Genomic DNA, 13720 nt, shown 5'->3' on the forward strand with positions numbered 1-13720 from the left:
TGGGCAAAATGGCAGATCTGGCCAGTGGTCAGACTCCATTTCCTAGAAGCCCCTGCCCATGTCACTGTGGCCAGTTTCCATGGAGACCCCAGTGACAACGGCCAAGCCAGCTGTGGTGGTGATAGCAGCTGTGTCAGCAGGTAGAGGCTACCATTTTTGCACTCCCTCTAACTCAGGGGCAGGCAAAGTCCAGCTCACAGGCCAGTTCAGGCCCATGGTGGACTCCATTTCCCAGCAGCTCCTGTCCTCAATGCTGCAGTCAGTTTCCATGGAGACCCCAGGAGGGGCAGAGCCTGACAGTGCACGGCCAGGGTTTCCATGGCTGGACTTTGCCTGCCCCTGACTTAGAGGATGTGTAAAATTGGCAGCCTCTACCACTGCTGGCCAATCTGCTATTGCCACCATAGCTGGCTTGGTCCCTGCTACCATCCCTGTCACTGCTGCTGCCCAGAGCACAGACCCTGGTTGTTATGCTTCTGAAAATGTAGGCTAGGGGATTTACTGCTTCCAGTAGCTTTTTACCAAGAGTTCCCCTGCAGAGGAGGCATTCGTTAGCCATTTCTGGCAAGTGCCATCTACTTTACATCTACTTTGCTCCATTTAACTAGCGGAGCAGGCATGGCAGATCCAAGCTTCCATCACAGAAGCTACCGTGATAACCTTTGCAGGGGGCAGCAATAGTACACAGGGTTATTTTTAGGTTAAGTGTCTGATTTTCCCTGAATACCAAAAAATCTGAACAATCAGTTTATCATTTCAAATTTAAACAAATAGTTTACTCTGGAAATTACCACATAAAACAAATGAATGACTAGTTATTGCTTAGGTACATCATTCTCAGGTACACAGGTAGTGAACCCTGTCTCTCTGCTACATTTATTACCCTCATAAATACAAATCTGCCTTTTAAAAGACACAACTGACCTGATTCTCTTTATCTATTTAGATTTATGCCAATATGAGTCAGGTGACTTCAAGTGGTATTATTTACGATTATGCAGTTGCAAGTGAAGAGAGAACCAGACCTTACATAGTGTCTTATGTCTAAGTAATACTTAGTAGGAGGTTGTCTTTTCCTCTATTATTCTCAGGCCTTTAACAGCAGGTTTTTCTCCTACTTGGTGGTGTCACATGTTCAACTTAGCATTTACTAAGTGCTGTTAAAACACAAGTAGACACATAGCAGTTTTACATGCATTAAGTGTCTTTGTGGCATTGCAAAGTTGTTCCCTTTCAGGCAAAGGTTATCCCCTAACATATACTAACTTGAATATGTCACTGTGTTCAAATGATTTGCAACTGTTGCAAGTGAATGTGTGACGGGAACCTTACAAAAAGGCAAACAGTGAGGTGGAACTGTAGCACAGGTTGAGCCTAAGCTGAATCTCTCTGCTATTCAGGCCCTGATCATAGCAGAACCACCAGAGTAGGCAGAATGCAAAAGCCAACCAAAGGACTGGCAAAAGCAGGAAGGCAGCACAGAAACAGGGTGGGCAAGGACTTCACAGTAATTCCTAGAAAATAAGAGGAGGGGAATTAATAAAAGATTTAAATGATGAAATGTGGTTCAGAGACCAGAGCCAAGAAAAACAAAATCAAAATATGACTGAGTTGCAACAAAACAAAGTAATCATAAAAACAAGGACAGCTGAAAGAAGCATTGATAGTAAACCAGAACAAGACCCATAAAGCTGAATTACCTTCAAAACAGGAAAAATCAAAATAAAATAAGAGACAGTTATGACATGATGATATCACCAAAACTAAATAATGGAGAACCATCTAAGTGGCCTTAGCAACAGCCACAAATAAATACTTGTAAAAATATTTAGAGAACAGGAAAACATGAAGTAATTCCTGAGCAGCTTTCATGATTTACTGTATAATATTTATTGAAAAAAGAGTTCCAGAGTCCAGGATTTGTATCGCTTCTAAAACTGACATCCTGTTATATTCAATTGATAATAATAAATCAAGTATTCAACACTTAACAATTTATATTCCTATCTTTAGTGCTCCGTATATTTGTCTTATTTTATTAGAAATATATTCCACTCCTTTTTCTTTTGTGAATCAGAATTCTTAATAAAAGGATCCAGCATATGAAGCAAGAGAAGGGTTTTTTAATATAGTAAAATTTCCCTCCTGAAAAAAAGAACAGTATTATTCAGTCAAAAAAAATCAATAATCATATTGTGATTATTCAGAGCATACCCTATGGTAGGTGCATTCGATATATACATACATTTTTGTGTGTGTAAGTATACATGTACACGCATTTCTCTACACATGTAGAGACACAAACTTTTTTTACAGCATATCCACAAGACCAGCATTAACTCAAAGAAAAGAATCTACTTTGTTAAAATTGGAGAATTTCCCATTAATAAATGAAAAATTGGAAGAGTCACATAATTCTGATGACCAGAGGCAGTAACATTATTGTTGGCTTGTTCATTTATAGTGAGCCTTTTGTGTGTTTGTTTACAGCGTTATCAATATATTCAAATATATAGTTTAAAGGATTTTTATTATTTTATTCAGTTTGACTTTAAGGTGATAATGCTTATGAACATGTTCAGAAAATGTGCATATGATTTATATATGTGGTTACACCTGTATTGTAAGCACCATCTGGATCAGATATGTTTTAGCTCAGTGGAGTTCTTTTTTCACCTCTCTGGGATGTCCAAAGCAAGAATCAGTTTCTTGAGCAAGAAAGATGATATAAAATCCTAAATCTAAACTATATTTGTATGGCACATTAGTAAGGTACCAATGAAGAGGTGACATTATTATATTATATATAAGCCAGGAGGAGGAGGCCAAGTGTGTGATATGCACGCACGCACGCACGCATGCACGGAGTCAGTAGCTGGCAGTAAAAACATATCTTCCAACTGTTTTCTAGAAAGTCATTTAAAAATGTCTCAACATTTTAAAAAGAACAGTTCATTAATGTAGTTTTATACTAACACCGTTAACTTTAATCAATCATGCTTGAATAATTTATACATGAATTGCCCATAGTCTTTATGAAAAGACTAGGAAAATCACTAATATTACAGATAAAAGGCTTTCTCCAGAGTAAAATCACATAGAACTTTCAATACCAGTATGCAAAGTCTTCCTTCAATTACTTTGGATTTAAATAAGTGTACTGTAAATCCATTAACTCAGTGAAGTCTGGCCTACAGTGTTTAAAATGTTATCACAGTAGACAGATTATTTGACCCTAAACTTGTCATTATGCCCTAGGAAAGACCTAATTTAACATTTAACATGATAGAAGCATGGGGAACAAGCAGGAGGAACTCACACTCCTGCTTGCAAACAAGAACTTTGATTTAGATCGGCTTCCTGAAACCTGGTGGAACTCTACCCATGACTGGGCAGTAAACATTGAGGGCTATAGGCTGTACAGATGAGATAGAGTAGGGAGAAAAGGAGGAGGTGTGGCTCTCTATGTGAAGGAGCAATATACATCTTCCATAATCAGGATGGTGTCAGAGGAAGTGCAAAGGGGTTGGGGGGTGGGGAGGGAAAGGACTTGGTAGTGGGGGTCTACTACAGGCTACCACATCAGGGAGAGGAGTTGGACCTGGAATTCTCCAGACAGCTCTCAGAGGCTGTATGGTAAAGGGACATGGTTATTATGGGTGACCTAAATTACCTGGATATGTGCTGGGAGGAGCAGTCAGTTAGATCCAACTGTTCACATAGCTTCTTAACCTGCATACAGGACTTTCACCTAACACAGGAGGTATACTGTCCCACTAGGGGAAACGCCTTACTGGACTTGGTCCCGGGTATGAGGGATGATTTGGTGGGGGATCTACTAATACAAGGTAACCTAGGGGACAGTGACCATCACTTGATTGAATTCACTATCCAGCGTAGGGTGGGAAAGGTAACCAGTAGGGCAGAAATGCTAGACTTCAGAAAGGCTAACTTCAGTGTGTTCAGGAGATTAGTTAGTGAGGCACTGAAGAACAAGAGAATTGGTGAAAAAGGAGTCAAGGAAGGGTGATCATTCCTAAAGGGAGTAATCCTATGGGCACAGAAGTAGAGAATCCCTTTGCACAAGAAAGGGGGAAAAGGGGCCAGGAAACCCTCTTGGCTGAACAGGGAAGTCCAGGAAAGCCTAGGGCTAAAAAAAGATGCATGTAGGCTGTGGAAGCAGGGGGTAGCTACCAAGGTGGAGTATACCTATGTGGCCTACACTTGCAGGGAGGCAGTCAGAGGGGCCAAAGCAGAAATGGAACTTAGGCTGGCAACAAAAATTAAAGACAACAAAAAGTCCTTCTTCAGATATATCAGGAGCAAAAAGAAGGTGCGGGGTAGCATAGGCCTCTTACAGGACAAGCTAGGGCAATTAGTGACAGATGGGGGGGGACAAAGCTGAGTTCTTAAATGAATTTTTTTGCCTCTGTATTCCTGAACTCGGATTGGACAAATCTCCCAATTGGATCATATACAGGCGTAAAGGGGAAACCAGTCCACCAGCTATTAGCACCGACTTAGTAAAGAGACACTTGGAGGGGCTGAATGTGTTTAAATCAGCAGGCCTGGATGATCTTCATCCAAGGGTGCTGAAGGAATTGGCCAGTGTCATGGCAGAGCCACTGGCACAGCTACTTGACCACTCTTGGTGCTCAGGTCAGGTCCCAGAGGACTGGAAAAGGGCCAGTGTGGTCCCTATTTTTAAGAAGGGGAGGACGGATGATCTGGCTAACTATAGACCAGTTAGTCTCACCTCTATTGTCAAAAAAACCTTTGAAAAATTATTAAGGATCACATTTGTGGGAGTCCAGTGGGGAAAGCAATGCTAAAGGGCAACCAGCAGAGATTCATACAAGGTTAGTCAGGCAGGATCTACCTGCTATCTTTTTATGATTAGGTCACAAAATGCTTAGATGCAGGAATTGAGGTGGATGCTATCTACTTGTGTTTTAAGAAGGCCTTTGATACGGTATTTCATTATATTCTTATAGATAAACTGACTGAGCAACTGACACGCAGATGATTACATGGTCAGGTGGGTGGCGAATTGGCTTGGGGTCTCACCCAGGGAGTGGTGGTGGATGGGTTGGTATCAACCTGGAATGATGCGGGCAGTGGAGTCCCACAACGCTCAGTCCTTGGACTGGTGCTGTTCAATGTCTTCATTAGTGACTTGGATGAGGGTGTGGAAAGCACTCTGTACAAATTTGCAGATGATACCAAATTATGGAGTAAATTTAGCACACCAGAGGGTAGAAAATGAATCCAGGCAGATCTGGGTAGGTTAGAAAAATGGATGGAACAGAATAGGATGAAGTTCAATAAGGACAAATGCAAGGTGCTGCACCTAGGAAGAAGGAATCACCAGCATGCTTGCAGGCTGGGGGATGACCTTCTCAACAACAGAGGAGTGGAAAGGGATCTTGGAGTCACTGTTGACTCCAAGATGGACATTGTTGCCCTGTGGGGTCAGGCCAACTCTCAGGATCTCAGTATTGTGCTGTTAGACAGGAAGGTGTGACACAAGTGCACATATAAAAACAGACAAATCAATTAGGTGCGCGCACACACACACACACACACACACACACACACACACACACTACCAGTTCAGGCACATACACATCCAAACCAGCCTAGGCACATGCATACCTATCACCAATTCAAGCACATACACACTACACACTAAAAATGAGACCAAATCAGTTGTCAATACTCATACCCTCAGTACACATACACAGATCACTAATTCATATATCATGCACTCAATGATACATATATATATACACACAAACACTCACCAGTTCACACACATACAACCCCCCTACACATACACACAGGTAAGTTCCTAACTTGGATGGTACAGTGTGTATGTGTGTGCTTGGGGTACCTGGGTTACTTGGGGGAAGGTTAAGGTGAGAGAGAGTTAAAGTGCAGGGAGTGAAAGTTGCCAGAACCAGGATTAGAACCAGTGGACTAGAGAGAAGCTGACTGAGGAACAGAGGCTTGGGTTTACTAAAGATCAAGTGGCCCTAGGGTTACTCGAGGTCACTGGTGCAAGGGAAAGAAAAAAAAAAAAGCCTGGTGGCAAGGAGGAGACATCCAGGAAAGAGAGAGACAGAAACCTGGGAGCTTGGGGCTGAAAACTGAGGCAGACAGCTGAGATATTGGGGGAGGCAGATAAGTGGTGGCAAGGAGGAGACAACCAGGAAAGAAACTGAGGCAGAAACCTGGTTGCACAGGGGAAAAGGAAAAGGTAGTGGGGATAAGACAGTGGCAAAGAAACAGGGGGTTTGGAGGCAGAGAGGAGCTCAGGACAAGTGTTGGAGGTGGCAGTGAGCCAGAGGCAGGAGAAGGAGAAATGAGACAGAAGTTAGAGGGGCGAGGAGCAGAGATTGGAGCAGGGCCAAACCATAGAAAAGCAAAACTCAACTTAGGGGTCCAAATAACACTTGTATTAAACAGACAACACACTACACAGCCCCATAAAGTTATTGGTTCACACACACATGCACGCATGCACTCACAATGGCAGCAGGAGAAAGAGACTCAGTGGAAGGGTTGGAGTCCAACTTTTGATTTGTCCAATGATGATCTCATGGGGACCCAAGCCTCTGATTTCCTATGGGGAGGGCCTGTCTAGGAAATGTCAGTCCTGTTCCAGAGGGCTCCAGGTGTTCTTACTGAGCATGTGCAGCCTTGGCACAATGGTGGGTTGCCTCATCTTTTGTTTTTTGAATGCTGAGGGTTGTTACAAGGGCTGGGTCGTTGGTCCAGGTATTGGTGTTGATGGTTCGGTCATTCAGAGGGAGCTATTTTTAGACCTACTGCCATTGTCTCTCAAGCATCCCCATTCATTCAGGAATCAAGCTATATAGGAGGGGTAGTTGTGAGTCATGGGTTACACAACCGGGCATGGGGATAAGATGGAGGCTTGACATTACAAGATGGAAGTTTGACATGACTTATGCTAACTTACATATATAGGCCTAAAACAGTAATCACACAATATAAAAGCAGTAAAAAAAAGAAAATTCAATACAAAACATAATAATTATCACTTATAAAACAGTGGATATCTATATCAAAATAGCAGGGCACTTATTTGCAAAGAGGGGAGAGAAAAATAAAACTTACTACCTAAAATAAAATGTTAAAGCTTATTCTACATCTTAGCTTACTTATACTTATTTAGGGAATAGAGAAGGAGAGAAAAAGTCAGAAATGGTTGGGGAAGGGGAGGGAATGCATTTTAGAATAAATAAAAAAAAGAAAAACTGGGAGTTTTGCTACAACATGAGTCCTTAATGTGACAAAGTGATCAGTAAAGCTAACCACATTTTATCATGCGTTAGCAGGTGCATGAGAAACAGGTCTAAGGAGGTGATACTTCCCCTTTATGTGGCCACAGTTGTCATACTGCATCCAATTTTGGGATGTGGACAACCTTGAGAGGGTTCAGAGGAAGGCCACTTGTATAGTTAGGGGCCTGCAGGCAAAAACCTATGAGGAGAAATTGAGGGCCCTGGATCTCTTTATCCTCCACAAGAGAAGGCTGAGAGGTGATTTTGTGGCCGCGTACAAATTCACCCGGGGGGGGGGGGGGAGCAAGGAATAGAAGATGCTCTGTTTACCAGGGCACCCCTTGGAGTAACTAGGAACAATGGCCACAAACTGACGGAAAGCTAATTTAGGTTAGACATCAGGAAGAACTTTATGGTAAGGATTGCCAAAATCTGGAATGGGCTTCCAAGGGAGGTAGTGCTCTCTCCTACCTTGAGGGTCTTTAAGAGGAGGCTAGACATGCACCTGGCTGGGTTCATCTGACCCCAGTGCTCTTTCCTGCCCAGGGCAGGAGGTCAGACTCAATGATCTGCTAAAGTCCTTTCTGACCTAAACATCTATGAATCTATAAATTTCATTAAGAATTTCCCAATCACAGCTTTATATGTGCAGACTTTTCATATCAAGTTTTTGTAACTTTTGATTTGTCCAATTTTAATAATTGGGAAAATGCAAATAAGTTATTTTAAATATCTTATACTATATTTAATTGCTTATTGGAAGAGAGGAATGTTGATCTGTGAAACACTAGTACAGTATCAGTGTAGCAGAGCACTGGGGTGTGCCTGTTCCATTAAGGGAGCAAGCAGCCTGAGTGACCTCTTGCAGGTGGATCAGGGGGCTAATGAAAGACTCACTTGACCAGAAGAGGGCTCAGGCTGGAGCTATATAAGCCCAAAGCCTGAACAGGTGAGGCAGTCCCTCCATGGCAGGCATGAACTAAGAAGCCCCTGCTGCAGAACAGCAGGGCTCCTGAAAGGACTTAAATTTGTGTAAACAGCTCTGCAGGCTTGGGAATAGAGCCAGGTCACCTGGGCAGAGAAAGACCGGGTTTTATAGGCAAGTGACTTTTGTTTTATGTTAAATCCAGAAAGGGTCTGAGATATCTGCCAGATTGAGGGTCCATGTGCCTGGGGAAGGGCTGAGAGACAGATCAGGGGGGCCATAAGCCCAGAGGAGGGGACTGTATGTGGGACCAGAGGTCCACGAGCCTGGAGGAGGTCAGGAGAGTGAATAGGCAACATCAAAGAGATGCAACACCTGTGAGGCTTTGGATGTGGTACAGGGAAAGAATGGAACCATGCACTTTGCTCTGAAGGCTACAGGTGCCCAGCAGAGGTACAGACAGGCTGAGAGGGCGTATTAACCTGGGAGGCAGGACAGTGACTAAGGGGACCCAGGTGGAGTCCAGTGGTGATTGACACAGGCTCAGGCTCACTCAGAGTCCATGGGCAGCCTTCCTTACACAACCTTCAGGAAGAACAAGGCATGGTGGGTAAGTGATCAAGGGAGGGCTACAGTTGAGCCTGAGCCAGGTAGGGACTGCATGGCCACCAGGGGGAATAACTGCCCCTGTGGCCACAAGCCTGCTACAATTAGTCTTAAAGGGGACTTGTTCTGTCATCTTTTATGTTTTATTATGCTTTATCCTCACCGTGGAGCAAAATTATCCCCATTTTACCCGTGCCTTAGTTTTGATGCCCAGCATGTTTCTCATGCTCAACACTTTCATAGCTAGGGTATTGAAGCTTCATTCAGGGTACAAAAAATATCCATGTAAGATCCATAGGCATTTTGATTGTACAATTTCTCATGTTTATACATGTTCTAGAGTAAGTCTTACACCTATGGTTAGACTGAATGCTAGGTAAGCACTGGGGCTCACTAGGTAATCTAGTTAAGAACCCATTTGAAAAGCTGGGTCTGACTCATGCCACATGACAAGAAAATATATATATATTTTTGTTGTGCTGCTCTTGAGAATATTATATTCGGACATTATGTGGTATTGGACTTTTAGTGGTATGTTGATAGAAATGTTTAATGAATCAGAAAATTCTGGCTGAAATGGTGCATTCCATGCATTTTCTCCCTTTTTATAATGTAGAAATTATTTGCTGTCTTGTTTCTACATTAAACAAGTAGTCAATGACCATGGGAAACAGAAGACCTCATTTACATAAAACATTTTACTTTAATATGTCTGACAGCTGATTTGTGCAGCATTTGCTTCCCTGACACACCTAAAATTTCTGCTGTAGTGGAAGTCTGAAGTGGAAAGGCCTTTGTTCAGTAATTTTCTTAATTTGGCCAATATACCTTCCTCAGAACAATCAGCATATGGTACTCTCAGAATGATTTATTACCTCATGGGCACACTGGATCTATTCCCATTAATTTAAATACAGTCCTTAGATTCCACCTTCTGATGTTAAGAAGATTAAATCCAGCTTTTATCCTTTTTGGCATGCAGTGGATAATTTAATACTGTCTCCTGGTTAATATATTTGAACGGTATTCACTGGATTAAGGAACAACGAGCTGAATTTGTCACTTCTACTCATGTTCAAACCAGTTTTTTGCCCCTGGTTTCACTCTAAATCATTTTTAGTAAGAATAGGTGGCATGATGGCTGTGCAGGTTATAGCTGCATGGAATTTTAGAGATGTTTAAGTAAATACATTCCTGGTAGTTAAAATAAAACCCCTCAGCATAATGTCAGGTCAGACTATTAAAATTATTACAGAATCACTAATAGCTGAATATATTTTCCCTCCCAACAGCATGTACTTAGGGCTGAAGAAATATCACATCCATAGGAGGTTTAAAGCTCAAAAAATGAGACGACTGGGTTGCCAGATGTTTTGATAAATTTTGGCCCAGTAATTTTAGATCTACTTTAAAGACTCTTTTATGCTGTCAGAGTTGAATAAAAAGGCCTTGTAAATGAGAATTTAACTTTTTTGAGGAGGATGTACAGTAGGCCTGTGTGAAGTGGCTAGTATTCACTTCGGATTTGTATTTGGCCAATTCAGGGGACAGTGATTCAATTCAGTGAATTTCGAATCACTGTCCCAAATTGATTCAGCTGAATCTGATTCGGAGATTCAGCTGCTGCCAAACTGGCTGAGTCTCTGAATCCAAAAGGCCCCAGCCCCTGCCCACTCTCCCAGCCCCGTCAATGGCTGTTCTACTTGACCCCAGTGTCTTGGCGCTTAAAAAAAAAAAAGAAGCCCTGCACTCACTGGCTTCTGCAAGGTGTTGGGGGGGTGGGGCATTCTACACTGCCTCCCACTGCCCTGCACTGTATGGGGGGCTCTGCCATGAGCCCCCATTCCCAACCTGCTCTGCTAGCCCCATAGATAGCTGGCCCACCTGGCCCCAGCTCCTGGATCTTAAAAAAAAAAAAAAAAAAGGGTACAAAAAGCCCCACACTCACTGGATGCTGCCAGGTGTGGGGGAGGGGGCAATCTTTGCTGCACCCCACTGCCCTACACTGTGGGGGGCTCTTCCATGAGCCCCCAGAAGCCCTGACAGTCCCTGCAGCAGCTGGTGAGTGTGGGGTTTTTTATTTTTTTTTTTTGTTAAAGAACTGGGAGCTGGGGCCAGGCAGGGCAGCCATGGGCTGGCTGGGAGAAGGGGCAGTGATAGGGGCTCATATAAGAGCTCCCCATACAGCATGGAGCAGTGGGGGGGAGCGGGGATCCCCCCCCCCACCTGGCAGCATCCAGCAAGTGCAGGGTTTTTTTGTTTATTTTAAAAGAGCCAGGAGCTGGGGCTGGGCAGGGCAGCCATGGGGGGGGGGAGGGACTGGAAGAGCGGGTGGGGGCCAGGGGATGCTCAGGAGGGTTGGGAGAGCTGGCAGGGGATGGGGCCTGGGTGGGGGGGTCCCCCCATGGTCCCCTCCTCACTCCTCCCACCTCCTACTTACTGGCACGGAGTCCAGGTCCAGCTCCCTGCGACGGTTAGCGGGGACTGTCTGAATCTCCAAAGCTCTCCAAATCTTTTCCGAACTGATTCAGAGAACTTCAAATCAATTTGGACCTTTTTACTATTGTCCCAATTTAATTCGGATTTGGAGATTTGGCCACCGAATTGGGTTAAATCTCCTCCGAATTGAATGAGCACCCAAAACTTCACACAGTCCTAATGAACAGGAGGTGATAATATAATTTACAAGGTTAGACTACAGATCACTGAATATATTGATATATAGTATGTTACATTTGTGACACTGCATCTTCTCTATATTTTCAATCCAGAACTATAGGAAAATTATTCTATGTATAGTAAGATATAGTAAGTAGAAGACTTTGTATTAGTTATTTGCTATATTTAGGTTTATCTTAGTCAAGTTTTGTTCAAATGCCATTATATTACTCAATTCTGGTTTATTACATATCGTGTACTCTTACCATTGAATACAAGGACCTCTTCTAAGATTCCAAAATGGTCAGTTTTATACAACCCCCCCCCCCCTTCTGGTATGATCTACACTGTGTTCAGATTAATTTACAGGACATTTATTCACCAGTATGCTTTAGACCATTAGTGGGTTGGTTTTACAAATATTTGAAGTAACTGGAAACAAACAAACAAAAAAATCTATAAAATATAATCAAAAGCAAAACTGGTATTCATAAATTAAAATTTACCTCCAAGAACCAATAGTAGTTCAAATATACAAAGAAACTTTGAAGCCCTATCCTTAGCTTTTCTGTCAGAAATTCTATGAAATATTTGCTGAAGGTATTTTCACAGAGGAACAGAATACTACATTACTGAAAAGGTGATGCATAAGACCTTCAAGAAAGCATGAAGACCATTATACCATGGCAAATGGAAGATCCAGAGTGAAAAATCGATCTCTAATTTTTCAAGATTGTTAAGGGTACAGTATAGTAGATATTTTGCCACTGCAGGCAGCTTGTCATATACACAAGCACTTGCTGTAAAGTAAGTTTTGGTTCTTTGGTCTTTTGAAGAAAATATACCACTTACAAATCAAATCCACTGAACAAAAAAAATCAAGTATTACTGATAGTATTATTAAAATATTATGTTTTACTGTATCTAACAATGGAATAGCTGACCTAAAAAAGTTTAGTTTGAAGACTCCAAGATTAATTTTCTTGGGTTAATAGAAGCATTTAGTTTCTTACAAAATTTCATGTATTTTAATGTTAAAAAGAACCATGACGATAATTTAGTCTGATCTTTAGGAAGCAGGCTACACCTTTGTATCCAATGTTTCCTTCAAATCCAAAAACCTGTCATTGAACTGGGCATATTTTTAAAAGTGTTGTTTCAAAATTTCTATTTTCCTTACCTAATGTGGGTCTGGATTTTTTGCATGAACATTATCTCTTGATAATTTATTGTTTCTGTTTTGGGAAAAACATGGAAGAACTAAATTTAAATGAATTTCAATCTAGGTTTGAATTGATTTCAATGGGAAGGGTGACATTCTGTTTTTTTTTTAATATAAACCATTAAATGTTCACAAATTAGTGGTTCAATAGATGATCCTTATTTGTTTTTTTTCTCCAAATAGCATAATTATTTTTCAAGCAGAGAACTTGTGTTTAAGTCATAAGACTTTTTAAAATCTAAACAGCTCAGGCAAGAAATGGTTTTAACAGGTATCTAAACCTGAAATGAATCTCCAGTCAGGTCCTTTGTGCTCTCAGGCAACTTTTTATCCAAAAAAAGTTTGCAAGAGCTCTGGCCCCTTTTACATACTGCAGCCACAGAGAACCTAATCATAATAAAAAAAAATCCGACTACATACCAGAGGAAAGCGGAAGAGACAAGAAACCATCAGTGGCAGAAAATTCCTTCATGATCCCAAATATGGTGATTGGGTTGACCTTAAACACATGGACAAAACCCAGGAGCCAGGGATCTGAGATATATATCAGAGACCCAGACCTAAACAAAAGAATTAAGCACATGAAGTGGTACTTAGGTGGAATTTAGATGCCTAAATCCAAGTTTGAAACATTCAAAATCTCCTGTTCCAATCTATCTTCTGGATACCTATTAAATATGATTGTACGATATAATGTATGTGTGGCGGCGAAGTGCCTCCACAGGCTCTCGAGGGAGAGAAAGGAGGACCCGCAGACCCCAGACCCCGAGAGCAAGCCCCCAGAGGGGCGTACGTACCTGCTGAAGAGCAGCGGGAGCAGGAGCTGCGTTCGCAGCTGTAGCCGCGGTAACCGCCATTACGCTGGCTGTGGCAACAGCTGTTCCCGGCGTGGGGAACAGCTGAGCCAATCCCAGCAGCCGTAGCGGCAGCTGCAGGAAAGTTTAAAAATGCCAGCAGAACAGGGAGAGAGGGGGAGCCAGAGAGAGAGTACGGGCGGGCTGC

Source organism: Alligator mississippiensis, chromosome 3, assembly GCF_030867095.1.
Source record: "Alligator mississippiensis isolate rAllMis1 chromosome 3, rAllMis1, whole genome shotgun sequence".
NCBI lineage: Eukaryota > Metazoa > Chordata > Crocodylia > Alligatoridae > Alligator > Alligator mississippiensis.